Consider the following 27,270-nt stretch of genomic DNA (forward strand, 5'->3'; position numbering starts at 1 on the left):
ATATTTAACAAATTGAGAAAAATAAAACATGGACTCTAGTTCCTAGACCAGAAGACAAAAATTTGATTGGAACCAAGTGGGTATTCAAAAATAAGCTAGATGAAAGTGGTGAAGTCACAAGAAACAAGGCAAGATTAGTTTGCAAAGGTTATGAACAAGAAGAAGGAATTGACTGTGGAGCAACTTTTGCTCCTATTGCTAGATTGGAAGGAGTAAGAACTTTGCTTGCTTATTCTGCATACAAAAATTTCAAAATTTATCAAATGGATGTTAAATTTGCATTTTTGAAAGACATATTAGAGAAAAAAGTTTACATAAAATAGCCAAAAGGATCTCTTAATGTCAATAATATGAATATGGTATGTAGATTACACAAAGCTCTATATGGTTTGAAACAAATAGCAAGAGCATGGTATGAGAGACTTCATAAGTATCTTGTAAAGATTTGATTTCAATTGATTGATGATAACAACAATTTGTACATGAAGATAAAGGAAGGAAAATTTATTTTGTTATCTAAATTTTTTGTTGATGGTTCAAAAAAAAATTTAGATCACAAAATAAATTTTCCTTCCTTTATCTTCATGTACAAATTGTTGTTATCATCAATCCATTCAAATCCAATCTTCACAAGATACTTATGAAGTCTCTCATACCATGCTCTTGGTGTTTGTTTCAAACCATATAGAGCTTTGTGTAATCTACATACCATATTCTTATTGTTGACATCAACAAATCCTTTTGGCTATTTTATGTTAACTTTTTTCTCTAATATGTCTTTCAGAAATGCAAATTTAACATCCATTTGATAAACTTTGAAACCTTTGTGTGTAGAATAAGCAAGCAGAGTTCTTACTCTTTCCAATCTAGCAATAGGAGCAAAATTTTCTCCATAGTTAGTTCCTTCTTCTTGTGCATAACCTTTGCAAAATAATCTTGCCTTTTTCCTTATGACTTCACAATTTTCATCTAGCTTATTTTTTAATACCCACTTGGTTCCAATCAAATTTTTGTATTCTAGTCTAGGAACTAGAGTCCATGTTTTATTTTTCTCAATTTGTTAAATTTGGAGGTCAAGATGCTTTATGTAAGGCTTTTGCAAATGAAATGAAGCAAGAATTTGAAATGTTATGTAAGGCTTTTGCAAATGAAATGAAGCAAGAATTTGAAATGTCTATTTTTAGGGAGATCAACTTCTTTGTGGGTTTGCAAGTATATTAGATGAAATATGGTATATACATCACTCAGTCAAAGTATGTCAAGGAGATACTAAATTTTTTTGAATTGGAGGATTCCAAACCAATAAGTATACCTATGGTGAAAAGATTTAAATTATCAAAGAATGATGATTTAGCTGAGGTGAATCAAACATTATATAGGTCTATGATTGGTAAATAACAATATGTAGTACATAGAAAACTTGACATTGCATTATCTGTAGGGATAGTTGCAAGATTCTTTGCTAATCCTAGAGAGAACATTTGATGGTTGTAAAGAAAATAATGAGATATCTGAAAGGAATAGAGGAATATGGTCTATACTATAAGAAAAATGAAAAATTTGAATTAAGAGCCTATACTAATGCTAATTGGGCTAGAAAATTTGATAAAAGAAAGAATACCAGTGAAGGATCATTTTTCTTAGGCAAGAGTCAAGTTACATGGACCAACAAGAAACCAAATTGCACTTTACAATCTATTTCTAAAGCTAAGTATATTGTTGTTGTTGTAAATTGTACAAAAATTGTATGGATCAAAGAACTACTCAAAGGCATGAAGGAAGAGATCACAAAAGTATTACCGAAGGATGCTCATGAGTATCTAAGAGGTAAACTAGGGGTGATACCCCTATCAAAGGCTATTTAAGTAACAAAAGGATTTCCCTGCATCAAACAAGATGGTTACCATATATTACAATTTTATGCAGTGGATCTTACTTTAGGAGTTTCCTAAAGTAATCAAAGAACTAAACTACAAATCAATCACAAGCAAGGTGACATAGAAGAAATTGAAGAAGTTCATATCCACATGTTAAGATGACAAGTCTTTGGCATTGTTGTAAAAGAGGGAGATAGTTACCAATCAAGAGAAATATAATAAAGAGGGAGATAGTTACTAATAAGGAGAAATACAAGAGATTGGAGATTGAACAAAGAGGGAGAAATGCTAATAGAAAGAAAGTGTATTTGTTGATACCATCTACCTAATAAGAGGGAGATAATTATAGAAGGAAGATATAAGAAGTAATTCAGAGGGAGTGACAAGGATGAATTGATTGCCTAATTGTTTATTGATCAGAACAGAACAAGATTTTATAACCTATTTAGAAGATGGAATTTGCTAATAGAGGGAGAGATTTCAATACAAGGAATCATTTTCTTTTTGGTATTTTGTTGGTCTTACTATTTAAACCTAGTCATCTTGGTTGATTAGTTTGGTTTGCCATGAATGCCAAAGAGGGAGATTGTTGAAAATAGATTGATACAAGCATGATAAATGTGTTTCAATTATTGTTTTGTCACTAATGCCAATTTTTCTTTTTGCTGGCAAGACAATTGCTTATCTAATTTAAGTACCATCACTTGTTTGATTGATGAAGAGGATTTGATTAAAAAAAAAAAAAAGCACCTAGAGAAAAGGTTGAGTTATAATGTACAAAGGAGTACAAGAATTAGCTAAGATAATGATATCATAGTGCATTGATAATCTACTTAAGGTTGTAAATGTTGGTTATACTAAGAAAGTTTAGAAGAACAAGTTAAACTAAGTTTGTCTACCAAGCTTGACTAAATGGATAGTAGGTGTTGAGAAAATTTAGTGCAAGTCAATTAGAAAATCAGTTTGAGCTAAGTAAAAGTTTATTTTAGTGAATGTCGAGCAAAAAAATGGATGCTGAGTAAAGTTTAGTTGATGCTGAGCACCAATAAAATTTAGTTTGTGCTGAGTGATTTTTTAGTGGATGCCAAGAAACACACTATTTCCAAGCATTAGAAGAAAGTTAATTTTGAGTGCATGAATTCAATGGATCTGAGTTAACAAGTTTGTTTTATTGGATAGTGTGAACTAGGTGGAAGATAAGATTAATGAGCTAGTGGCACAGAATTCATGGTAAACTATTTTGAGGAAAATTCAAAGAGGATTGAAGGAAGTTTCCATATATGATATCAAAACAGGGGTAGATTAATTGAATCCTACCTAATCTATCCTTATAACCCTAAATTAGATGATGGAGAATGAACAAAAAAAATATTAATTCTCTATTTATAGGGATGGCTAGTCAGAAGCAAGGGTTTTCATGTGTGAGAACCTAAGGAATACAAGGAGTCAAGGGGTATTGCTTCATCAAGTGACCTAAGTGAAGTGTCTACATTGGAATGTTAAGCAAGAAGGCTTAGAGGTATGGATTCTTGAAGGGCGAACAAGCTATTAAAACTGAAATGTTTGAAAGCCAAGAAAAATAGAGGACTTAAATAGAGATTTTTAATCTACAAATGGAGTTGTAAGTTGTTATCAGATCAAGCCATACTGTTACTCTCTAATAATTGTACCATTCTAGGGTAAATCCTTTGGATTAAGGTTGAACTAATAGTCATTTGTAAAACCATTAACCAGGTGACATTTCAAGTGAATGGTCTCAAGTCCTCTAACAAGGCTCACTCCTAATAGGGTGATTGAAATCCTTAACAAGGTTACATTTAATAGTATGTATTGTAATGTCTAATAGGGTTGGCCTTTCATAGGGCATCACTTTAGAAGAGTGAAAAAGAGTAGTATGTTATTGGTGATTTTTTGTAGATTGGATTTCCAAATAAATTGTTGTGTCAAATGCAATGTTGAATCTATTATGTTTCATATTTACATTTCTGCAAGTTCATTTGATAGTAACCTACAAGTTTTAAGTGATTGCATAATCTTATGGATGTATGCATGATGATAAATGTTTTATGGGTTCATTAAGCTAAGAAAAGTTTTATTTACACATCTAGACCTTGAATAATTGATTCACCCTCCTCTTAGTTATTCTAAAGAATTCTAACAATTAGTATCAAAGTTATCTACTTAAGAGGACTAGTTTGAAGGTACTAGAAGCACAAAGATTAAGATGTCAAAAAGAGAAGTACCCAAGCTTAATAGAGATAACTTCCCTACATGACTAATTTTGATAAAGCTACACCTTAGAGGGCTTGGAGATCATGTACAATCTACCATCACTATTGAGCATGTTGTTCCTGCTAGAGCCCTAAATATCAAGGATATGAAAAAGAAGAAAGAACACAACTAGGAAATGCTAGAGATTGCCTCTGCCCTAAGCTATGCTAAATTTGGTGATATCAAAAATTTTTACAATGTAAGAAAAATACCTCTAAACACATCCTCATACCAATATTCTGGAGGAAGTTCAAGAAGTCTAACCCAAACTGGGGCTTGTGTTAAAAAGGTGTCATTCAAGTCCAAACACTAGTACATTTGACCCTATTTTTCGACCAAGAATTTTGCCTGTCCATTAAAATATTTTAGATTAGTAAAAATCTAAAAGGAAAAGATCTTTTTTTAAAAATCCATTCCTGTGTTGGTTGAAATTTTGACCAACATAGGCTTATAATGTAAAACTCAAAAAGGGCTTTCACATTTCATTGTCATGAAATTGCCCGCGCGCGGGAGTTGCATGCAAAAATGGTTTTCACCCTTTGAATGCCAAAGATCTGTCCTCATCATGAAATGTTGGTAGATGCTCTTTGTAAGTTTCTCTTGTCTTCATTCATCCATTTTTGTTTTGAACTGAGATCGATTGGTGGAGTATTTAGGAAGAATGACTTGCTGTAACAGTGGAAGCTGTGGGTGTGCCCTAGTTTGTCATTTTTTAAGCTTGAAACTTCTATTTCTTCCAATGAACTGATAGATGCCTTTAAATTTTGGGAAGGAAGAATGTAAAATTATATTTTTCAAAGTTTGTTTGAAGCATATCATATTAATTTGAAGCATTCGGGCTCCCCATTTTGCATGCATTCTCCCACAGCTAAGGAACTGGAGGTTACTCATTGTCTAAAGCTGCTTAATACACAATGAATATATAGTTCAGTACCTTGGATCCACTTTTTCCTTGTCAAAATATTCTACTCAAAATCTCAATGATGATTAAGAAAGCACTGTTAGGGAGAACTTACTCTGTTGTAGATCTGCGAGTCCATGGCTACAAATAAAATCCATGCGCATGAAACTAGGTTCCATCCTCTAATTTCTTCCTTGGCCACGAACTGGGATTTCTTCTTTTGAGAGATGTTTGTTTGTTTGAAACTACATAAAACTTCATCCTGACCTCAAATCCCAAGAAGTATTTTTCATTTTTAGACAAATCCAATATCAAGAAAATCATGAACAATTATGCCAATTTTTTACTAGAAAAAAGGGTGAAGGGTCTTTTTCTTTTTAAATTTGCTTGATTTATTTCACATAAGAATAATTGAAATTGGTAGTCCAATGCAATATATGATGTACTGGTGGGTGATATTTCTTGTATGACTACTTCATAGTATACAACAATGCCTCATAGGACTCACCTCAACCTGCATGTACTTGCCACTTCATAGTGTATGAGACACCCATAAATGTATAGAGTGGTGACACTCTCCACTTTGTACCCATATGATTGACATTGTATAGAATGGATCACTATATGATGACTTCAACTACTATTTTGCTAAGTCTTTTACAATAGTTTAAGAGGAGATATAAGATAGAACCAATACTTAGTATGGTGAAACAATTGCACGATTCCTCAGCTATTAATATAAGAAATAATATGTGTACAAAAGAAATATATTTGATGCATAACATCATATATAGTTAGATATAAGCAGAGATGTTGAATTTCTAGCTTATTCACTAAATGGTAACAATCAATCATAGCAAGGTGGGAGGAAATACAAGGGGGTAAACAAACACAGGGTTCAGTAGCTACCCCATCTCATGAAGGATGGATAGAAGGTCTCTTGAGGTTCAGGAGGGATATTATATCTACTCTTGGGTCTAGGTAGACAAACATTTCAAGAACCCTATCATGTCTCTGTATCCAAGTCTCATTGTGGTTAAACACATAATAAGTTATATATGTTATATGATTAAGATGATCATAATACATGCAATATGCTTGAAATCCAAGGCGCAACTCAAATCTCATCCAGTATTTATTCTGCAAGATTAACATCTATTGCTGGAACAATATTGAAACTACTACCATACATCAACCTACAAGTTAAGGTTGCCCATATTTTAACCTACTACACATGCCCCTACTACACATGCCCCTATTCATATATTTTAACCTACTACACAAGTTAATGACATAATTAACATACTCTTTCAGATGGAAATAATTAACATACATTGTCTATAAATCCACATTTTGCCAACATCTATGCCTTCTAGAAATTATAGGATCATTTTAGTTACATTTGAAAAAAATAATCAAGAAAAACCATATGTGCAGATATAAACATTAATCATGAAATTTCCAATTTATTTACAGATATATTTTCCTGTAAAGAAAGACCACGCTTGACAATATGAACGCTGAACAAAATGAGACAATGGCTGCATTATAAGCTCAATTTTGAAGAAAACCTAATAAATTTTATTGTCCTTGCAAAAAGTGTAAAGGGTTAAAGACTCGAAGAATTCTAATCACAACAGCCTAGAGTCATTGTAGGCAACATGGTCATGTTGAAGGGGGCCATGATTTTTGTCCATTGCTGAATGTGGATTTCGTATTGGAGGAACATGGAGGTTTGAATATCCAAGCTGAGGATAACACTCTCATGGAAGAAAATGATAATGTGCCAGAGGACATGATTGAAGAAGATGGTATTGGGGCAGGTGATGAAGAGGCTCACAATGATTGTACTAGTGAATCTAATAATGATGATGAAGATGGTCTTGATATACCTTTACTTGAGAAGGCACATGAGCCCTTATACAAAGGCTCCCAAACAACTCTGCTCTCGGCTATAGTGTTGTTGGTGAACTTAAAGTTTATGAATGGTATATCCAATGTAGCAATGTCACGTATGCTAAGGTATATCATTTTTGTCATCTTTAATGATAGCATACAATTACTATTCATCATATTAACAATGCATATTTGTTGTTGTAGGTTGACTAGTGAGTTTTTGTTACCACCATCAAACATTTTGCCTCGTTCGTACCGAGAATTATCCAACATTATGGATCAGATTGGAATGAAATATCAAACAATACATGCATGTCCCAATGATCACATTCTATATCATAAACAACATGAATTTGCAACAGAATGCCCTAATTTTCATAGTAGTAGATATCAGTTAGATCAAATAACAAAAAAAGTGCCTCGCAAGGTTCTTCAGTACATTCCAATTATTCCACGTCTTCAATGGTTATTCAGGTGCACTAGCTTGGCACAATTTATGGATTACCATGCACGCAATAGAAGTCAGGATGACATTATGCGAATGCTTGCCGATGGTTCTGCATTTAAAGAGATAGAAGAAACATGGTCACATTTTGAAGAAGAACCTCATAATTTGAAGCTTTCATTGGCAGCGGATGGTGTCAATCCATATGGAGATATGAGATCTGTTTACTCAGTGTGGCCTATTTTTGTTATTAACAATAATATTCCTCCTTGAATGTCCATAAAGAGGGAGCACATAATGTTGTCAATGGTTGTGCTAGGTATTTTTTTTTCATTTTATAGTTATCTAAATTAATTTATAAATAGTGCATGAAAATGGTCATAATAATAATGTAATGTTTATGTTCATTCAATTGCTAGGTAAATACCAAGTTAAAGATATGAACGTGTATATTGATCCCCTAATTGATGAGTTGTTGAAGTTATGGAATGGCGTCACTACGTATGACATCTCTAGACCGATAGGACATCGACAATTTCAATTCCATGCAATGCTTGTATGGACAATACATGATGCCCCTGGGCTAACTCATTTTTGTGGTATGTTATATTGTTAATATCACATATTTTTGGTCTATTATATTGCTTACACATTACTATCAAATGTTTAAGTTGCACATGATAATTGTACATGATCCACTTCTATATGATCTTTTAGGTCTTCAGACAAAGGGAAAATTTGCATGTCCAGTTTGTGGTCTGAAGATGAAATCTCGTCATTCAAAAACTTTAAGAAAGCAGGTGTTTGATGAGTTTAGACACTTTCTCCACAATAATCATAGGTATCAAATTGCTGAAAAACATCTTTTCAATGGAAAAGAAGAGACATCATCAAGGCCACAAAGAATGACACCTCATTTATGGAAGTTGGAATATGATCGACTAAATTGTCGAGGTAATATCCAATTTGTCATCTGAAGTTTAAAATTTGTATTTTGATATTGTCTTATATTTACTAATGTTGTAATTGATGCTTGTGAAGGTCATCAAGGCATCAATGACCAACTTCCTAGAGGAATGAAAAGTTATCCTACTCAATTTAGTAGGTTACCGTACTACAAAGATCTTCCAATTGCGCATTTGTTTGATGCTATACATATTGGAAAGAATGTAATAGAGACACTATGGAAAATGTTGGATGGAAGGCATGATAGAGAAAAAATTGCCAAAATCTGTACCGACATTTATGAATCCAATCATGCACTAAAAGCTTCCATTGAATCAAATAGCAATGGAGATTGCATAAATATAAGTGCCCTTCCTTCGTTATTAACGGAGGAAAAAAGTGATGCATTAAAAAGAGTCATAAAAAAAACAAAATTTCCAAAGGATTTGCTGCAAATATAAGCACTCTTCTATCAAAGAAAGGTGATTTTGGGCCAGGGTTGAAAACACATGATTGGCATACCTTCATCAAGGTAAGTCATGTTCTCTATTTACAGTATATTTGTAAGATTGAATGTACTACCTATTGCATTATTTAATAATATATTGAAATGATCATTTTTAATGATTGTAGTTTGTCCTACCTCTATCCCTTCCACAACAGTTTGACAACAAAATTAAAAAAGTTATATATGATCTTGGAAAATACATGAGGTTAGAAGTGTTTTTTCTTAGATTTGTAGCTTTTTCTCTTAAATCTATTGTAAAATTTTATTTGAAATCTCATTTATCTTGTTTTGTGTGTTGAATCTCTTTTAGGTGGTTATCATCTAAAGAAATTGACAAAAAAGATATAAAATATTGGAAGAGAAAAATTCCACTACTTATGTGTGAAATGCAAAAGTGTTTACCTCCAACCTTTTTCAATGCTAAGAAACACTACCTCATACATCAAGTTGAGGAGATTGAATTGTGTGGACCTGTACAAGCTAGATCAATGTGGATGGTTGAGAGGCACTTGAAATTTATGAAGGGGTTGGTTCAACAAAGAGCACGTCCTGAGGGTTCTATGATAGAGGGATATATGATATACCAGACCATGGTGTACATTACTGAATATCTTCCAAAGTTTTTAGTAGATATCTATGTAGATCGCATTTGGGGTCCCAACTCTAATGAAAAATTCGAAGGGGAGTACCTAACGGGGAAAGGTAGAATGAGGAGGTTGAGAGGTAATTATAAGTTTTTTTTTTTAAAGTTTAATAATTATTATTCATCAACAATATATATAAGTTGTTTGTAACTAGTGTAATTATTTTCTTTATAGTTGGTCGTGAGTGGGATGCACTACACTTTTATATTGCAAACAATCTTGATTGGATGACAGTATGGATTGAACAGTCTCAAGAAAATGATTGCTCATTAACATGGGATGGTGTTGTATCATTGGTTAAAGAAGCTCATTGTAATGAAGATCCCAATGTTACACAAATGGTACTTGATCTAATATATGGCTTAAGAGATACAAAGGTACGCATAAGATTACTAATCATCACACATAAGTTTAATATCAACTCATAGATTGATGCAAATAATCTTGACATGTTTGAATAATTATAGGTCAAAAACCACAAAGCTATGTAATACCATGGCTATAAATTTTGCACAAAAAAGTTAGATGAAACGAAGAAAACGTGTGATTCTAGGATAAGTGTTGTCTTTGCAGTCACCAATATCTCATCTATAACTAACATACATTCTCAAAAATCTGAAAATCAATACTATGGAATTTTGGATGATATACTTGAGTGTGACTTTGATTCATTCAAAATAGTTCTATTTGTCATCAAATGGTTCAGGTTATGACTGAATCGAAATGATCCTAATAGGACTGTTATTGAACATGATAGTGGATTTACTATGATTAATACAAGGTCATTTGAGCTAGTCGGAGATGAGCCCTATGTTCTTCCAAGCCAATGCAAGCAAGTTTTTTATTTTGGTGTTCCACACAAACCAGGTTGGTCATTTTTTGTTAGACATGACCCAAGAGGAAGGGCGATAAAGTATAATGTGATCGAAGAAGAAGAAATTGAAGAAGTAGAAGAGGAAGTAAATGATTATTAGGAACAAAAATTACCCAGTGATGAAGATGAAGAAGATGGTGAAGATTTTGGTCATGCTAATGATAATGGTGATAATTATGATGATGATGTTGATGACGATCATGATCATGGTGATGATCATGGCGATGATGGTCATGATGATGATGGTGATAAAGATGATGATGATGGCGATGAAGATGGTGGTGGTGACGATGATGATCAAAGTAACAAGTACAATGATGGTGATGATGATGATGATGATGACATGGATGAAGATCATGATGATCAATGAAATGTCCAACTAGGATGAATGTCAACTATGATGGGGTCTTGTACGACCAAACTTTGTTTTCTAAACCATATGTGCACATATAAACATTAAGTAGAACATGTCAAATATTTTTTTAAATATACACATTAATTACACTAAATTTTTAACTTAAGACAAATGATTTACATATACAATCTACTTTATTATTAATATTTTTTTTTGGTAAGTCTATTACTTTAATTTTGCTACTAATTTCTAAGACTTACTAATTTTTTTCACAGGGCGATATGGATGCACCATCTCAAACACCTTCAGTATAGGTAAACATTAAATATTGTAAATTTTAATGTTAATATGGAAATAAATTCTGTATTATTATGTTCTTTTCTTTATGTCTTTGGGGTTGTTTTGATGAAATTTTACTAATATTTGATATCACAAATGATAGGAAAAAGCTAGAATAACCGCTGATCAAATGCGATCTGAAATACAGGCTTCATATCTACATAACATCACCCTTAGTACTGACCTTGTGTTCATCACCCAGAAAATCAAGCAAAGATACATTGATGAACTTGTTAACATTATCATCGAGGCAAATAGAAGTGAGGAGAAAGAGGCACTGAGAACAAAATTGGGCTGTAGAATACAATCTTTGCAGGTAAGCAATAATTCAACTAAAGCAATAATAGAAGTTCAATAGATATGAATATTTTATACTATCTTATGGATCATGATCTCCAATTTTATGTGTACTTGTATAAAAATTTGTGCCATTTGTGACATCACATGGTGAACATGGTGATGGTCGTTGCACACAACCTTCATGTAAGTAGCACTTTGTTTGTTTTCATCAACATTATAACACTTACTTTTTTTTTTTTGTGGACATTTGTAGCTAGTATTCCATTTGATCTTTATCCATTGCAAATGTCTTTGCTAACAATATTGTATTCTTTAGCTCATGATGAAGTGCAGACTCCTCCTTCAGTTGTCAATCCACTATTGCCTAGTGCATCGTCAACAACAAGGGGCATTCAAACATCCTCATCTATGCCCACTAGAATTGGTAAAACCTTGTTTTGCTATATTTTGTAATGTATTTGTACAAGTTGATGAACAATGAAGTAGCATATCAGTGCTTAAATGATGTCTATAGAAGCCTGCATACACACAAACACATGCATACACACACCATGCATACATACAGACATACATATTTTTCATTCGTGTGAAGACCCTGCTTAGATGCAATGATTTCTATATGTTCCATTCATGAGAGATGAATTCTTTTGAACTAACTACTCATAAAATCCTTATAAACTATTGCAAAATCTGATTGTTAAAAATAGGACATGCAGTCTAGGACATGCAATCCTTAATGGAATGCGAGGAAAAAACATTTTTTCTAGTTAATTTCTTCAATTTGATTATATCCATAAGTGTGCTTTAATTCATTTGGTGTCTGCTTTAATTGTCACGATGTTTCAGTTGATAGACCAGTAGAGAGTAGTACTGCTGAAGTTGATCCATTTCCTAGAGTAGTTCGTGTGATTAGTACTGGTTCATATGAAGGGACATTATTGTTGAATAAGAAAACTATGTTTCCGTTAAAATAACGAAAGCTTCTAGGTGCTTTAGAATTTTTTTTATTTAAAGTGTAAATTTAATTTATTTTTATATTACTCATTTTGGACTGATAAATCCTTTATGTTTTTGTAGGTAATAATGTTTTCTTTGACCATCTTTTTCATATGACATTGAGACTATTCGGACCCACCATACGTAAAAGGTATGTAGTTTCATATCATTGCTACATAATTTTTCTTTCCTTCCATTTATTGTAATATATTAAAGTTATTGATCTAACAATTTATTTGTTTTTAAAAAGGTGGAATTTACAAACCGTGGAATTAAAAAATCAGCTCATTGCATCTTTTGACGAGAAATTTGGAAAAAACATTTTTGACAATGGCCTACTTCTAAAAAGAGCAGCAAAGCATATAAAGATTGTGAGGGATCAATATAGAAGGGCTCTTAAGGATAACCCAAAGTACGACCATCCTACTATGATTCCACCAATGGAGTGGAATGAAATAGTAGAAGATGTAAAGGAGAAAAGGCTATGTGAAGATAGAGATAATGAAGCAACACAGGGCAAAATGAGGTATGCCATGATAGTATTAAGTACATTGTAATCATGCACTAATTATTCATATTTGTAAATATATAATCTAAGATTTTTGAAATTGTTCATAGATTGCAGGACACATTCGTGGCTACAAAAGCGAGACTAGAAAAGTTTGGCCAACACAAACTTGGCTCTAGTGGCTATATGAATCTCCAGTCTCGAGTTGTAAGTAGGAGCAATGATATGAAATAATTTTTTAAAATATAATGTTGCAAACAATTTTGTCTAGTGAAACCATACATACAAAACTGATGATATTAAGCAAAAAATACAAGGAACAAAATTCAATGTGGAGGTCACAGATGAAGATAGAAAACTTGCCTTGAAGGAAGGCTATAAAGTCATGGTTGCACACCTATGCGAAGAATCTATAATCCTTGCCCAAGAATCCTATTCACCAAATGATATCTCACAGGTAAATTGGTTAGATGAACAGTAAATGAAATTGAATAGTTGATCCTTTTCTTTTTTGGTATTAGTTTTGAATGTAAATTGACTGCATAACAATGTGCATAACATTTTATTGCAACCTTCATATCCTACCATAGAACCTGCTCGTGACGAAGGCCATAATGTGCATTATAGTGGTGGAGGTATTAATTTGCTATTGGAAATTAACTATGCAATTATGAATACAATTTAACATCTTCAATTGCAATTTGACATGTATCCTTTTTTTGAATATTTCAAAGCATGTTGAACATCATGCCGAAGGAGTGGAACATGTTCCAAGTGTTCAACATGTTGATGTGGCAGTGGATCAAAATGTTAATGTACATGATGTGGCATTGTCAGGTAAGAAAAATGCATGTTATGTTGTACTAGCACTTAATTATAGACTTGTAACAATTAAAAAAAGAAAAAGAGTATGCCAATTTATCCCATTCACTTGTTCTTGCAACAAAGCCCCCTTTAGTGCAACAACCTCCTGCTCCTCCAAAGAAAAGGAGCCATCATAATTTGACATTACACGTGCCAGAAGAGGAGGAGAATGATGTAGATATGGATGCTCCTATGAGCGCTTTTCTTAAGAGAGCTCAGAAAAACAAAAAGAAGAAATGATGTTTTAAAAATCTTCTTTGATAAACCTTGTTGGATAATGAAAGAACTTTGTTTTAAGTAATTATGTATGAATGATGCATATTAATACTGATTTTTATTTTATGTTAATGAATATTTTTATGTCTTGATGAAGTCTTGATTAGTATTGTGTATTAATGAACTTTATATCATATTAATGAATGTTATGTGATTGTATTGATTGAATGTTATAGTTCATAAATGGATGAATAAATAAATGAAGTATGTAATTAGATGATAATGGGTACTTTAGATTTATGTTAGGGGGAGGGGGGTGAGGCCAGATGATCTTCCACCTTCACGTGGTTGGCCTTGTTAAGTAGAGAATATTATAGTATTCTTGAAACCAAGTGAAGCTCAAACTAACATAAAATGGACACTTCGCATGTGGTAGGTCTAAAATGATCCATGACTACTGCTGCCCATAACATGAATTTGTGAAATACATTCTGATATCACCAATTTCAACACTCTATTCGAAGCATAGGAGTGGTCTATAGTCTTAGCATGAATTTTGAGTAATGCCTCAGTCTAGATTGCCTCAGAAGTGGCTGGAAGAAGCCTACACGAGTCTAAGACTATGAACTCTCCCTGTCTTGGCCAAGAAGAACTTGCCAACTCTCTACTATTATGGCAAACTACAGAGTGGTGTGGCTGGTCTGCAATGAACCAATAAGTTCACAATTAAAGGAATGAGCCTTCCTTCGCCAAGGATTGCCAAGCAACGATCTCAAGTGTACCAATTTGATCAATGCTCCAAACATGTGAAAGTTAAGGTTTGAGGTTGGATAAGTTTGAAAGTTAAGATTTTTTATAAACTTCCCCATATAGAAGGAAAATGACTTGAAATTTTTTAATTTTTGGTGTCTTCAAAAAACAAGGCAACAACTAATTCTAATTGGGGTCAAGGACTACGAAGGAAGTAAAGAATGAACCCAGGATCTCCCAGAAACCAATGCATTATCTGATGGGCACTAGAGTCATAATGGGAGGCAGCATAGAGTCTTACTAGGGAAACATGCGACAAGCTAAAAACAAGACCAACACAAAACAATTTGGGGTGGATATCATATTTGGGTCTTCTCAAAGATTTGGTGTCCCCCTGGACTATGGGGGCCCCTCATTTATATTGCTTGGTTACATCTTAAGAGTAAAAGTGAATGATGTTTGGGAGGATTATTGGAGTTAATGTGGATTCCCATAGGAATCTTGTGCTAAGGATGGAAATGTAGACAAGGGAGCAACACATCAGGCAAGATAATGCCACTAGAAATATCTACATGATACAGGCATTAATTACAATATATCTTCTATGTATGCAATCTATCATGGTCTGGAAGGATTGAAAAAAAATGTACAATGTGTACATGGTTTGGCGAGAGTATTTATTAGTGGATTAAAGAAATTAGGCACTGTTAATGTTGAGGATGCTCCATTCCTTGATATTGTAAAGGTTATATGCTTATCATTAAGCAAGGGGAGATGGGCATCAAAACTTCTATCATTACTGTCTTAGCTCATGGAATGAATCCTGCAAGTGCTACAATGTGTGGAATGAAAATTGTTGTTGTTTGAACTGTTGCTAAAGAAAATATCAATATGGAGAAACTAAGGAAGGATGTAGAGGAAAATAAGGAAAACTTGTAGCACTTATGATTACCTATCCTTCAATGCATGGTGTGTATGAGGAGGGTATTAAATGAGATATGTTAAATCATTCAAACTTTAGCTGATAATTCTGTCATAAAACTCTGCAGGTGTGCAAACTGTGGACATAGAGATGAGCATGCACAAGATAATAGTTGTTGGGTCTGTGGATCAGAAGATGGTGCTCAAGACTATGAGAAAAATAGGAAGAAGAGCAGAGTTATGGCCATTGAATCCTTATCATCCTGGTCACATCACCACTTCTATATATACCAAAGTTTATAATAATTATAGAAAGCACAGATACATTGGGAGTTTTGGGTATTTCAAGCTTCCAGATGAAGATGAGATTTCAAATAGATGCACTTTCATGTAAGTCAGAGCAAAACCCAATAAAGTAACTCAAACCCTATTTTATGTTTCATCCTAACCAATGTTGATAAAATGTGCTAATGGATAATCTTGTTGTAGGTTTATGTTAAGGTCACTTGCTAGATCTTTTCACCTTCCAAAGAAGAAAATAATTAGAGGTTCCAATGTTTAATGCATTATTGCAATTTATCATCTTTAATGAATTCCCAACCCAAGTAGTCTATTACACAGCCCCACCTTTGACAATTTTCAGAATACTATGATCATTATGCTTAACATGGGCTAGTGATATTTTTAATAGTTGTAAATGCTCATTCTTGAGCATATTCTAATTGAAAAATCTCAATGAACAAATACACGTGATTTGTAGATTTTGATTATAAAATTAATTTTTGTATAAGGATTTTAAATTAAATTTTCCAAACCAGTCGGAGGAGCTAATTATTTTGTCATGTTATCACAGTTTTGGTTCATAGATAAATTTTATGAAATCATCTCCTAATACCAAGTGGCAAAGTTGATTTTATTAGAAGGAATAGACCAATACTTTGGGAATAGACCATTACTTTGGGACATTGTTAGTGGCCTTAAAGAGGCAAATTGGTGGGGTAGATTGGTGAGCCTACATAGAGAGGCCAACTTGGTGAGACGAGATGGTGAGTCGACTTGGTGAGATGACCTGGAGAGCTAACTTGGTGAGACGACTTAAGGAGTTAATCCTTATTTATTGAAAATCAGTGGTTAATTGTTTGCAAATTTGGTTGGAGACAACTCCTTGTGTTTTTCCAGTGCTTGGACCAATTTAGTTGCCTCTTTGTCAGTAGTCTTTGATTGTTACCAAGCCGAGCGCTACATTTGTCTAATTTCATTGCCATGTTTATGGTGACTCACTACAAGTTATGTTCTCTATTGTTTATTTGTATCTTGAATCCTTCTCCCCAATCCTCAACCTCAATGTGGTTCCACTATATTTTATCCCTTCCTTGTGTTAGTATTGTTTGATGTTTTAATTTTGTAGCTTCTATTGTTAGTATTGTTTGATGTTTTAATTATTTTCTTCATGTATTTGCTCAATCTAGGGGGTACTTCATGATGGAACTACAGTGGCAGTAAAGAAACTTTCTTCCAAATCATTCCAAGTACAAGAAGAATTTTCCACAAAGAAAATTTTCATTAGTCATGTGTAGCATCAGAACGTTGTAGCATTAAAAGGGTGGTGTGTGAAGGAGAAAGAGAGACTACTAGTTGGCCGACACTCCAAGCTTCTCCAAGAGACACACTGCATAGATAGCTTCAGTTGAAAAGAGTTCACAGGTCACAGACACCACGCTGTGATAGATTACCAGTAGCTGGTGCACGTTGGAGTAACTGGGAGTTAGGAGCCCCAAACTGAGATCATTAAAGATATGCCATAAATAGTAGCATAGTTCCTTTGTTATTTGAAATTTATACTAGGTTCTCTTTATCATTTTTTTGTGTTGGTAACTTGTGTTAGTAATGTAAACATAGATTAGTTTCCGAGATACAATCAGTGATTGCTCCTTCATGGTTTCAGATAGATTAAATGTTGTACAAGCTCTGCTATAGTGGAGAATAATAAAAATTCAGAACTATTATCTCTTGTGTTTTCATATTGTTTTCACATTCCTTTGGTCTTGTTACTATGTTCCCATGAGTGATTTCTTACAGTATTATCCAATCTTAAGACCTAGGTTACATGCTAACTATTTGGCAAAATACTTCTAGCCCAAACTTGATCTCCTTGATCAGAGCAAGCATGGATTCTTACACTGTTCCTGATATCAGTTATTTGCATTTCAATTTTATGAGTTTCATTGGTACATTCAGCATTACAAATTTGATTCTCATATTTAGAATTGGCTTAGTTTGATGAAGTTTTAGTACTGTCATTTCTTTCCAACATATTATCTAAAATTCAAACTAGAAGAATCACTTAAAAATCCCATAAGAAACTGTGTAACAGTGAGGGTTAGTCATTGTCAAAGTGTTTGATGAAATGTCAAACAACTAAATTGGAAAGGAAATTGGTGCTTATTGAAGCCATACCCAGTTGGGGTTATTACATACCATTGATCTTTATGCAGTTTTGATAGTTTGCTTGACCACTTAGAACATTTTCATTGATTGTTCTATATGGCTCATTTGATATTCACTATTTCAAATCATAGAGTAAGGTAGTTCATTTTCTTGTTTGAATACTTAGAAATTATTTGATATTACCTCGTTGAAAAGGCTTATTTGCCTTCCATTCTGAATGGATAGATTTGATATGTATCAATCATTGTAAAGAAGCAAAAGTTGTGCTTTCATTTTCATAATCTAAATTGAGATAAGATTGATTTGTTCAGAAGGCTTTTGAATTTCTTGTTTAAATGTAGACCTAAGTCTTTGAGTGTATATACAAAGTTCAAGCACATGCATATGCACGTGTGTTTCCTTTTATTGGTGATAACATTTCCTTTTGCAAATTGTGTTTTGGATCAGATATAAATATCTGATCTACTTAGTTTTATCTATGGGTTGAAATTTTACAAGATGTTGCAATTGATTGTCAATTTGCCTAAATGTCTTATTTTATTGCTTTTAGTTATCAATTGACATCAATCTTCTAAAATATATCTAGGTTTCCATGTTGAAGGGAAGACTAAATATTGCTGGTGGCACACCAAGCAGGTATTATGGTAATCATAACTCTGATGCAATTATATTGGATTTTGGGTTATGAGCAAACTTTCTGAGTCTTGATAGTAAGATTCAGCTAAGAAAAATGAGCAAGAGACAGGAAAAAAATTTAAAAACTAAAGCCAAAAGGCTAAGACACAAAAAGGCACCTTTACAACTCTAATATGCCATTTAAGGATACTTTTGCTTTTTGTTTTAATGTCATGGATTTTATAGTCCATGAGCTTTTATACCTGAACACTAGCGAGAGCATATATACGAAAATGTTGTTTCCCGAAACTCAAATCTTCTTTGGTACTAATTCAATGTAGCTTCTATTTGATTATTTTATTATGTCTTTAAAGTTGGTTAAATGAGGGTTGCATAGTAAAAGACTCAATTTCTTATAAAATATTTTTATTTCATTGTTTTATCAATATTTTGAGTTTGAGTGCCAAGTCCGAGTCTTGTAACTAAGCCTTGATGAATTTTTTGTAGAAAAAAAGACAAGGAAAAATGGAAATACATTACTAAAAGACTAGGTTACAATATATGATGACCCACTAGGCCAATTCAACAGTTAAAAGACTAATTTTCTAAAAGTTCAATACAAAGAGAAGAGCTTATGCTAGAAAGAATCCACCACAGGAATCACCACAAAAGGCCCAGGGGATAAAGAGACAGCAAAAAAAATCTGCATCATTGACTGTCCATGTTCACAAAGTTTTAATTTAAGCTACATACAAATTAACTTCTATGTGCCTAAGCTAATATTGCTAAATGATTATAAATATTCTAGTCCACCCTGTAGTTTTGATCCATTCTGAATGTGTCCTCCAAACCTAATGCCAACCCTGGAATGGAGTGATGCCACACTGGACAAGGTACGACTAGCCATGGAAGCTAGGGGAAAGTTTGAAAATTTCTCCTTTGATCACTGATCTGCATATTGGAGTACTCATTCTGCCTTATACAATCCAACTCAATGATTGACCCATTTGAACTTCCTATCTGAGCTCATGCACTTGTGATTGTTGTCCACTGTGGTCCATGCAGCCATTATCAAACATTGATTTATTTTCTATCCAGTTGGAGGCATTGTCCTAGGTTACTGTAGTGTTGTAGAGGATAAAAGTGCATACTTAGCACTTCTTTCAACTTCTCTTATACACCCTTCAACCATTTCATTAAATGTGCCATTCTATTTGATTCAATGGATTTTAGCATTTAATTGTATTCAACCTCTTCCTAATCCTTTTATTTATTTTTCCACTATGGTCGAAAATGTGGATATGATTAATATTGTAGACATAAATTTGTGCAACTAATCCACATTCTAGTTGAACTTTGCTTGAGTTGGCTTTCCTCCAAAATTGGTTTGTTTCTTGTTTGCTTACTTGTATAATATGAGAGGACCACTTTTTTTAATAGATCTGGTTGAAGAAAATGGGGAACATGTTAATGAGGAACAACCTTCAATCTTTCAAGTAAATACTGATTTGGTTTCTGCAAGTGTCCATGTTTTTCTTATGTATGGAAATTGACATAGTTTCTTTCTCTTTTGTTTTTAGGAGGCTCTGTTTGGAGGCTCTAATTGGAGCACATCTGGTGGGAGGTGGTGTAAATGCAGCTATTGAGTTAATGCAGTGGATGAATATGGAAGTTGGCATTGAAGTCAAATCAGTAGACATTTCATCCCAATGCTCTTTCAACTATCCGAGTGTCTTGGACACAAATTTGGATGAATTGGAATCGTACCTAAATTACCACTTTGTTAATCAATGTCTTTGAGTAGAAGCACTCACACATGGTTCACTTACTAAAGCTGAGGGACCTTCCTATCAGGTACATTTTGTTTCACCTTACCTTGAACAATCCGTATATTACTTTGGTAGTAGTTAATTTAAAATTCTTTTAGTGTGCTAATTTTAAATGTGTAAATTATAATTATGAGGTTCAAATCTTACCTACACCACCACTCACACCTTTGCAATATGAAAACATCAACCAAATGGGTACCATTTGCAATCAGGCATTAAATCTCTCCTTACAATAGGGTTGTCTAGATTGTTATTGAATAAGACAATAAAAAGTTTGTGTGGTGCTCAATTTATGCTCCCATTGCACATTATGAGAGAAATGAGCTGTGGAAATGGATATATGGGCTTCAATACATCCCTTGGATTGTGGGAGCTAACTTTAACATGGTTAAGAGTAGGGAGGAAAAATCTATAGGAAGTGAGATAAGTGCAAAGGAAATGAAAACTGTTAATAGAATAAAATGAAAACTAAGCTCAACCTGTTCGATCCTCTTGAAGGATATAGAAAAGAAAACCAAAATAATTGGTTTATTGGGTGTAATTGCCAAAAGGTAAGTATAAGGATATATTGCAGATTGGATATATTTTATTGCAATAAAGATTTTTTTAGCTTTGACCAGACTATCATGAATGTAGTGTCAAGGTTACCCCTTGTTCTTTATTTGATCATCATTATTGCTACTATAAGATTCATATATCTAATGATCAACATTAAGACAATGAAAAGCAAGATAAATTCCTTCAAAACACCAATTTACTAAAAGACAATTGCAATTACCCAATCTTTACCACCAGGGAAATTAACAGATGGACGTTATAAGATAAAAATGCATTTAAAATATGGAATGACAATAATAAAAATTTGGCCACTATATTCAAACTATTGGACAAAAGAACAACCTTAGACAATAGGAAAACAGAAAATGACCTTCAGAAAGATCTGTTCAAACTAGAGAAGAAGATTCAAATGACCCCAATAACTCAAAATTGAATGAGGAGTTAATCATAGCAAAAAAAAAATTGAGAAATCTACATGCTAAAAATATACAAGGATTAAGAGTAAGAGCCAAAATAAATTGACTTAACAATGGCGATAAGAGTTCAAAACTCTTCTTCATATGTATGAAAGTTAAGAATGTTTGAGAACAAGTTGACTATATATGAGCTGATAATAAATTGCTAAGTGATCTTAAAGAGATATTGAAGAACTTTCGCTGTTCTATAAGATACTTTTCTCATTTCAAGGACATAGTGCAAGAGATCTAAGAAAAAATATAATTCACAGTAAGATTACAGATGATATTGCAAAAATAATTAATAATTAAACTGTATCAGAATAAGAAACAGTAAATGCAATTCAAAAGTTGAATGATGAAAAGACCCCAGCAACAGATAGTCTCCCAATTGAGTTCTATAAAGAGAACTTAGATTGGTTTGGAGATGACCTGCTTCAAGTCTCTACTGAAGCCATTAGATAAAGGTTGTAATTTATTTATTTTCCTGATGTTTTCATATTTCTAATCATTTCCTTGTTTTCTTCTATAAGGTTGATGAATTATATGAATGAATGTAATCTTTTATGACTAAAGTGTGTGTGGTGTGTGTGTGGATGCAAGCCATACATCGATGATCTTGTGAACAGGAATGAGTGGAATCCAATGAGCTTCAATGAAATTGAACATGCATGAAGAGGATGATATCAAGCACTTTGTGAACTATGAGTTGTTGTCCATATATGTAAGGTAGTAAGACATTTTTTTAATTGTGCAGTGAGCTCTAGGCATTGTGTCTAAATGCAAGTGCATCCCTATTTGTAATAAGTTAATACTTTTAATAGAGTATAATTTATCATAGGTTTCAGCCCCATCGTCATCCCTTGTCCCCTCCTAACATGGTTTCCATGATATACTAGAATCTTTTTTGAATCACTAGAACATGATATTAGATCTTACTGGGCTACCGTGTCAAATGATTTTCTTTTGGATGAGGCTACTACTAGTTTTGAGGCTATTGTGATATGTAATGATATAACCAAAGATAATAAGAAGACTTCTATCATTTTTAGTAACTCTCATCCTTAGACATTTTATGTGTGCCATATAAGGGTAGGTTGGTTGGGGTTGAATGTCATGAAATCTAATCTAAAGTACTTTGATTATAGTTCCAAGGATGTTTGTGGAGTGCTTTTTCAACACCCTAGGATAGAGAGGGAAGTTATTGATTACTCTTATTTTGTTAAGAATGTTCATGCTAATGGTGTGAAGGTTTTCATGGCCTATGATTTTTCTACACTAACAATACTGAAGCCTCCTGAGGAATTTGGGGTGGATATCATCTTTGGGTCTTCTCAAAGATTTTGTGTCCCCCTGGACTATGGGGGCCCCTCATTTATATTTCTTGGTTACATCTTAAGAGTAAAAATGAATGATGCCTGGGAGGATTATTGGAGTTAATGTGGATTCCGATAGGAATCCTGTGCTAAGGATGGAAATGTAGACAAGGGAGCAACACATCAGGCAAGATAATGCCACTAGAAATATCTACATGATACAAGCATTAATTACAATATATCTTCTATGTATGCAATCTATCATGGTCTGGCAGGATTGAAAAAAAATGTAGAATGTGTACATGGTTTGGCCGGAGCATTTATTAGTGGATTAAAGAAATTAGGTACTATTAATGTTGAGGATGCTCCATTCCTTGATATTGTAAAGGTTATATGCTTATCGTTAAGCAAGGGGAGATGGGCATCAAAACTTCTATCATTACTGTCTCAACTCATGGAATGAATCCTGCAAGTGCTACAATGTGTGGAATGAAAATTGTTGTTGTTTGAACTATTGGTAAAGAAAATGAAGGATGTAGAGGAAAATAAGGAAACCTTGTAGCACTTATGATTACCTATCCTTCAATGCATGGTGTGTATGAGGAGGGTATTAAATAAGATATGTTAAATCATTCATGACAATGATAGTCAAGTGTACATGGATGGTGCAAACATGAATGTGTAGGTTGGACTAACTAGCTCAAGTTGAATTGGAGTGGATGTATGCCATCTCAATCTTTACAAGACATTCTACATTCTAAATTCTAGTATGGGGCCTATAGGAGTAAAGAAGCATTTGGCACCATTTTTACCATCACAACCTTTGGTACCAATAAATGGAATTACTACTCCTAAAGGGAATCCACAACCACTTGATATGATATCAACAGCACCATGGGGTTCAACCATGATTCTACCAATATAAATAAAAAGGGAGATTACAAAAATTGAGAATGGGAAAATGGACATTAAACATACTAGTTTGATGGCAGATAATGTGTATAGAGAAAAAATTATAAATCCTTATGTTTTGGAATGACAAGCAGGGTAGATAGAGTTGAATGAAGGCTCTGACAGGAATAAAAAGAAACACAAGGCAATCAATAGTCGTAGATAGTTCAAGAATTGACTTATTCCTAATATATAAAATAGTGCAAAACTTAAAGAGAGATTAACATTTATCAAGTGGATTTGATCATCTTAGGGTCAGATAAACTTCTATTAGTCAGGAATAATATAGAAGATACAACTCCATTGTAAAATAAACAATTTGTAAGACAATATTATCAGACCCCAATTCTTGAGTAAATTAGGAACCAAATGCTGACCAAATATCCTCACAACCCTATTCAAGAGAAAATTTTGACTAACAACCATTAATATGATCCCACAACTTAATTTTGGAGTTACCTACAGATATTTCAAACGCACTGTCAGGGGAGCTTCTACAAATTAGAGTGGACAGTCCATGTCAAATCTCTTTAGCGTATAACTTGTTGTGCATAGTTGCCAAGTTTGCTTATTGTATCAGGCATATTAATGAACAAGCATATTAGTTACTGTAGGTGTTTATGACAGTTTGATTAGTTGCTGTCGATATTTTTCAGGTATCTATAAAATAGTTCACATGCCTTGCATATGATATGACATTTTTCATGCATCTTGCACTCTCTCATTCAGCTAATGATGGATTACGGAGAGTGATTTGAAATGATGATGCTAAAAAACACACAATCAAATCCAAAATGAACTTGCATTACAAATGGATTGTGGAAATTTGATATTATTGATTTTGCATGCATGTCTACTAGGACAATCACAACTTAAACATATATGCATGTTTAAGTAATCAACAATATCAGATTTCCACAATCCATTTGTAATGCAAGTTTATTTTGGATTTGATTGTGTTTTTTAGCGTCATCATTTTAGATCACTCTCCCTAATCCATCATCAGTTAGATGAGAGTGTATGATGCATGCAAAATGTCATATCATATGCAAGGCATGTGAACTGTTTTATAGAATGCTTGAAAAAAAAAATTTACCCAGGTGTTGGTAGAAATTTCTACCTTCAATGGTCAAAATTTTTGACCTTCATTGGTAAAAAATTTTGACCTTCATTGGTCAAAATTTCCAGTTTCAATGGACAAAATTTTTGACCTTCATTGGTCGAATTTTCTACCTTTCTTGGTCAACATTTTCTACCTTTAATCGTCAAAATTTCTACCTTTCTTGACAACATTTTCTACTTTCAATGGTCAAAATTTCTACCTTTCTTGGTCAACATTTTCTACCTTCAATGGTCAAAATTTCTACCTTTCTTGTGAACATTTTCCACCTTCAGTGGTCAAAATTTCGACCAATTCCAGACAGAGTTTGCACCATGGCTATGAAAGTTTTTCGACAAATACTTTGGTCAAAATTTTGACCAACCGGTTAGTTGGTCAAAATTTTGACCAGAAAAATTCCAACCAATGAGTTGGTCGACGTTGGTCAAAGTGTGATCGAAAAATGAGTCAAAATTTTGACCTTCAATGGTCAAAAAATGGTCTCAGATGTAGTTGTGAAATTAGGAGACCATTTTTGGAGGGCCATTACAACCTTCCAATAATCTAAGGACATCCAAAAAATATCTATTAGGATTAAACCTTAGAAAAAATAATAATTTACATGCAAATATAACCAATACTAGAAAATAGTAGATTACATAAAAAGAGAACACAAGACACCAACATTTAATGTGGTTGTTAGTCGCCCAATTTTTAAGCTTGGAAATCTAGCCTACCTAATATGACCCTCCCTCAAAATCTTGATTTTCTCCTATGATTTATGTTGAAAATTTTGTGTGAAGAAATGTTGTGTAAAGCAAGTTCTAGATGAAGATTCATGATAATAGATCAAAATACTCAAATTTACATGTTCAAGGCATTTCATTATAAATTTGAGATGAAGAGAACAAGTTTCAAAAGGTTCAAAGGGTACAAAGGTTCAAATGGTTCAAAGGGTATGAAGGGTATGATGGTTCAATATGCTTTTCAAATGGATTCATTGATTCAATATGGCTCAATAGTTTGAAGTTCAAATGCAAATCCAAGTTAGACTTTGATATGCAAATTCATATATCCTAGTTTGAAGTTCAACTTAAAATTTAGATTTAAGCTCAGAGACATGATTATGGGTGTAATTTATTGGTTCAAGAGGTTCAATAGTTCAAAGATTCAATTTTAACAACTATAACAAATTTTCTAGAAATTGACAAATTGGGTCTCAGTATGGGGGTCATAAATTTCAAACCCACTGTTGGATCATGCTTAGTTTTGGATATGTGTGAGTAAACCTAATTTTGTAAATTTAGAGAAGAGAAAATTTCAAAATAAGTCTTGATTTGCAAGATACATATGACTTTTCACAACACTATTGAATCAACACTAACAGTCATAGAATGCAAATCACGAAAAACTAGTCATATTTTGGGGGCCATATCTCTCAATCCAACTATTGGATTATGCTGCATTTTAGAAATTTCTTGAAAAACATAATTCAATAAATATCCTCCAAATATTATTGTTAGATTCATTATGGATCAAAAGTTACAAGTTTTTGAGTACAGTACTATCAAATCAATACTAATAGTCACAAAATGCAGATCATAGAAATCTAGTCATATTTTGGGGGTCATAAATTTTAATCTAACCATTGGATTTGGCTATTTCTTGGATATGTTTTAGGAGTCCTAGTATTATAAATATTCCCCAAACCATTTTGTCAGATTTGTTACAGATCAAATGTTATTGGCATTGGAGTGGACTATTAAAACTATTATGACAATTCTAAAATGATGACAACACTTCATCACCAGTAAATGCCACATGTCCAAGTCTTCTTATAAATATTATAAAGTGACGTCCATAAACTCTTAATTATAATGTTTATAAAGAACTTATGTTATAAAAAGAAATGTATAAAGGAAAGTGATCATGAACAATGAGAAAAGGAAATGAGATTTAAGTTATGATAATTTCCAAGAATTAGTTATGAAATTGAATAAAGCTCTTTGAGAAGTTTATTTAGTGGGAGAAATTTGGAAGAAAAAAGGGGGGTTTCCATTTTCCTATAGACTAGGTGCTGCAAATAATTGGAATGTAGATTGTACAGGGTGGGTAGTTTTTGATGGTTATCATACTGTGATCATTTCTATGTAAGTTTTATAGCTATGCAAATGTTTCTTTAAATTTCCAGCATTCTATCTGAATAATATTGTTCTTTTGAAAAGGAAAATATTTGAATGTTCAAAGATGTTATGCTTTGAATTTTTTCTTTATTGATTTAATATTGAATAGATATTGAATCGTAGAAATTCCTTTGATGCTAGATATTTCTCTTTATGTTAGATGAGTTCTAGTTTTGAATGTTTTTCAATAAGTAACTGATAGAGAA

Source organism: Cupressus sempervirens, chromosome 3 (assembly GCF_028749045.1).
Source record: "Cupressus sempervirens isolate cs-2001-9-10 chromosome 3, ASM2874904v1, whole genome shotgun sequence".
Classification (NCBI taxonomy): Eukaryota; Viridiplantae; Streptophyta; class Pinopsida; order Cupressales; family Cupressaceae; genus Cupressus; species Cupressus sempervirens.